Below are 4455 nucleotides of genomic sequence, written 5' to 3' on the forward strand. Positions count from 1 at the left end.
GAACTATTGAGTGCCCCGGATTTGTGTGTTGAGTTTCCTAGTAGTTGCCTTAGATCGATTTTAAATTAATGTTTCAACTATGAACATAGGAAATGTCTGACGACGAAAAGGATTTCGGTATTTGGGAATACTGCGACGACGAGCGCGGCCTGTGCAATAGAATCTTCCTAGTTGATGATAGGCGCTTCAGCATCAAGCTGGGCGAGAACTTCAAAGTGGATACAGTAAGTCACAACGACAAGTCTTTTTCTTAATTAAGCACGATTTCTGCTTCATTTGCTTCAACTTATAATTTAAATTTTTTACTATTCTACTAGCGTATCCCCTGCCATGCAAGAGCTTTTGTCTTGGATAATATAGGTTTCAGTCCTATGAAAACTATGGAGGTAAAGATAGTTTACTTGAAGACCGAGCATGGTTATACTTTCAACGCAAAATTATACAATGCAGACACCTACACCTATTTTGAATGCAAAACTTGGCAAGCACTATGCAAGGCTTATGCATTTGAGCCTGATATGGTTATCACCTTTGATATTCGTCTGGAAGATAATATTGAAGGTAATAGAGACATCTGGGTCAATATGCAGACACCTCCAGTTCTACCATTATGTGAGTTTCTCAACCATATTTATGTCTTCGATATTGTTTATTCAAAAATAGTTGACAACTAATTTCTATTGACAGCTTATTTCCATTCAAGCAAACATGTCTGTCGCTTGGTAGACATGACCGCCCATTGTCCCGGGGCTGGACTAAACTGCGAGGACATAAGTCATTATGTTTCATGGCTTCACGATCTTGATGCTATCAAGACAAATTATTTTCCTGGATTAAAAATCTTAGTACTCAAAATGTGTGACTAATAGTGTTCGTATTGAACTACGGTCACATCTATTTAGGAAAGGTGGTAAGATTTTTACTATTTGTCCTTAGTGCATCTTTTGCATACATTATTTTTTAAGCTAAACTTCATTGCTAAGTATGTTACTATACGATGTTCTTCAACAGGGACTCCGGATGATAGTTGTGCCTCATTGGATCGAGACTAAAGGTCGCATGACACAGATTAGCTTACGGCCAAGACAACCTACATTGCACATGAGTGCATTCAGGATTTCTAAATCCGAGGAATGCTTAATAGTGAAAGACTGGAGCAGAATTGTGAATGATCACAGAGAAGTACTAGGGGGAAGCAATCAGAAGCGCATCCCATGATTAGGAGACAGGTTCATCTACATGCTGCAATATGATGAAGCGGGAGTGTTACACATGTTCTATGCTATTTTACCTGAGAGAGAGCAGCAGGAATGATTAGCTAGCTATAATAAGTTTGAAGATGATGATGTGCTACACTATGACTATGATGATTAAATAGCTAGTGTTGGTGGTAATGACTGATGATTATTATTAGCTAGCTAGTGTTGGTGGTGATTAGATAGCTACACTATGACTATGATGATTAAATAGTTGTAATGACTATGATGATTACTAGCTAGTGTTGTTGGTGATGATATGATGTTAGAGTTTTTATATTAATATGATGATGATGATGATGATGATGATGATGATGATGATGATGATGATGATGATGATGACAACGATGATGATGATGACGATGATGATGATGAGTTATTATATCATTGGGTGAAAGAACCGCGGATTAGTTTCAAGTGGATGGATCCTAAGTCATCATCAAGTCATGGATTATCGTGATAATCCATGTGTCAGGCGTGTCGTACGACATATGCCAAAGGATGGCTTATCATGTTGGGGGATAGTAAGACGTCACTGGTGCCAGGAAATGGGATGAGGCGTAGACACGTACGCCGGCAAACTTTACCCAGGTTCGGGGCTCTCCTAGGAGATAACACCCCTAGTCCTGCTCTGCGGGGTCTCCACATGATCACTCAAGCAACAATGGTGGCTACATGCTTGCTCCTTGAGCTGTTTCTCTAGAGGGGGAAGAAGAACAAGGCTAGCCCTAGCTTCCTCACTCTATGGGTGTGTGTGTGATGACTAAAGTCTGAACCCTTTGCATGGGTGCCCTGGGGGCTTATATAGGCCTACCCCCAGGGGAACAATGCTAATCTGGTCGGGTGTAGGACCCAGCTGTCAGTGTCCATGGTCGCCGACTTCTCCGCCGGCCGCTGGGGCCCGCCGCCTGGTGGGTCCCGCCGGTTGTCTTATACTTTGCCGACAGGCCGTGCCCGCCGCTTGCGGGTCCTGCCAGCAGCTTAACGCTGTGGCGGTGCCACTGATGATGTGTACTTTGTCAAGGAAGGCGTGGCTACAGTGCCGCCGCCTGGCGGGCGTTCACTGTAGCCATTCCCCTTCTCTTCGGGTCAATGGCGCACAAACTCTGAGGGAGGGGGAGGGCCGCCTGCTGGGAGTCGGCCTCCCCCAGTGCCGGTTGGTCGAAGCTTTCCGCCTTCTGGCTTCTCACAGACAGGTAGGTCCTGCCACCAGCGGGCCGTACCGACAGCCTGTGGTGGGGGCATGGCCTCCTCTAGCATGAGTGATGTCGTGGGCTACGTGGGAACAGTGCTGCGCTGGACGGGGATGTCCGTCCGGTACGCTCCACTGTGGCCACACTCCACCCTGGATTCGGGGGTGGCAGACGGTAATGTTGCCATACCCATCTTGTCGCCTTAATGTGGTGCAGACTTTGAGGGCACGAGGAGCCGCCTGCCAGGTGTCGGCCTCTTTGGAGGCCGCCTGTTCAGGAGTCGGCCCACCTCATGTCTTTTTTCTAAAGAGCGCCGCCCTCCCGCAGCCGTCCACCTCTACCAACCGGTCCCGAGAAGGCGGCACTCCGTCCTTGGGCTTGAGGGGCATAGCCAGCCCCGATGTCTCAAATCGCCATGGGGAGCATATGAGGCTACCCGTGCTCATTTACTCCAACAGTAGTCCCCGAAACTGGTGGGGCGCCGCTGCTGAGAAAGCGAGAAGCCTCAACAACTTCCTACTCCGAGTGATCTGGGGATCTTGTTCCATCCGCCCTTCAGCGCCGACTGGTACAAGCCAGCCGCAGCCTGGCGGACCGCCTGATGACTTCGAAACGTCGCGGCGGGAGCCGGGTGGCGCGCCAGTCAAGCGGCAGTCTTGCCACCCGTTGTCTACGTGCCACGCGGCACCAGCCGGCTGGGCCAACCTGCCAGCCTACACGCGCGACGGGACGTCGCCGTAGGCTGGGGCCTGCCACTACCGTGCATCGGCACGTGCACAGATCCGATGCGGGCAAGGTGGACGGTTGGGATCCCGCAGCACAGTAACTACACGCCGTTACTGCGCGGTTTAAGCGGGGTCATGGGGGCGTGGGTGTAGTTAATCCCACGACCCCCACGTTCTTGCCCCTTCGGCTTTGCCGCCTGGGCTATAAGTAGGGGGAGGAGGGGGTGGCAGACGCACGCGCGGTCCCTCTCCCCTCTTACTTCTTCCTCCAATTGTTGCCGCTGCGCTCCCACGTCTTGTCGAAGCGCCACCGCAGCTCCTAGTCGCCGAGCGCATCCCGCCCGCAGTGCTGCCACACCATCGCAGGTCCGCTCACTCGCACTCATTCCTTGTCTCCGTCGAGTCCAAGCCCCATGGCGCGGACTGGAACTTGGGATGGCTCCAATATTCATGAAGACAACATCACTTTCCTCTGCCAGACGAAGCGGCTGACCGACGAGAACTACGTCCGGGCACGTTCTCCGCCCGAGGAGGAGATCCTACCGGCGCCGTGGGAAGGCGAGCGCATTGTCTTCCGCTCGCACTTCATCCGCGGCCTCGGCCTGCCGGCGAGCGATTTCCTCCGCGCCTTCCTCCATTTTTACCGCCTCCAGCCGCACCACCTGACACCAAACACGGTGGTGTTGTTGTCGTCCTTCGTCACCCTCTGCGAGGGCTATCTCAGCATTCCCCCCACCATCGAGTTGTGGGGGTATTCTTATACACAAGACTCAACACCGCCACCAAGAACGAGGCGGCCCAGTGCGGCGGCTTCATCGCAGTGCGTCATCCGGGTGCCGGGAACTGCCTCCCGGCCATCAGCTTGACGCAGTCGGTCAAGCTGTGGTAGTGGTCGTACTTCTACATGAAGAACGCCCACCCGGAGCACGACTTCGTCAACCTACCGGCGTACAAGGCTGGCCCGCCAGCCTAGCCCTGCACCAACTAGACCTTCAAGCCGAAGGTGCTGTCGGCCGCCTTCCTTGCCGCCATCGCCCAGCTCCGGGAGATGACGGAGTCAGAAGGCCTGAAGGCCTCGGACCTGTGGATCGCCTTCGTGGTGCGTCGGGTGCTCCCCCTCCAAACCCGGCCTCACTTGATCAGCCGGATGAGCAGTCACCGAGACCCGAGCCGGATGTGCACCAAGGAGATTTCGGATCTGGAGGTGGCCCGCTTGGTGAACTTCATTTCGAACAAGCTCTCGGAGGAAGAGTGGCAGTTCGGCAAGCGTCCATACTCCCG

Source organism: Triticum dicoccoides, chromosome 5A (assembly GCF_002162155.2).
Source record: "Triticum dicoccoides isolate Atlit2015 ecotype Zavitan chromosome 5A, WEW_v2.0, whole genome shotgun sequence".
Lineage (NCBI taxonomy): Eukaryota > Viridiplantae > Streptophyta > Magnoliopsida > Poales > Poaceae > Triticum > Triticum dicoccoides.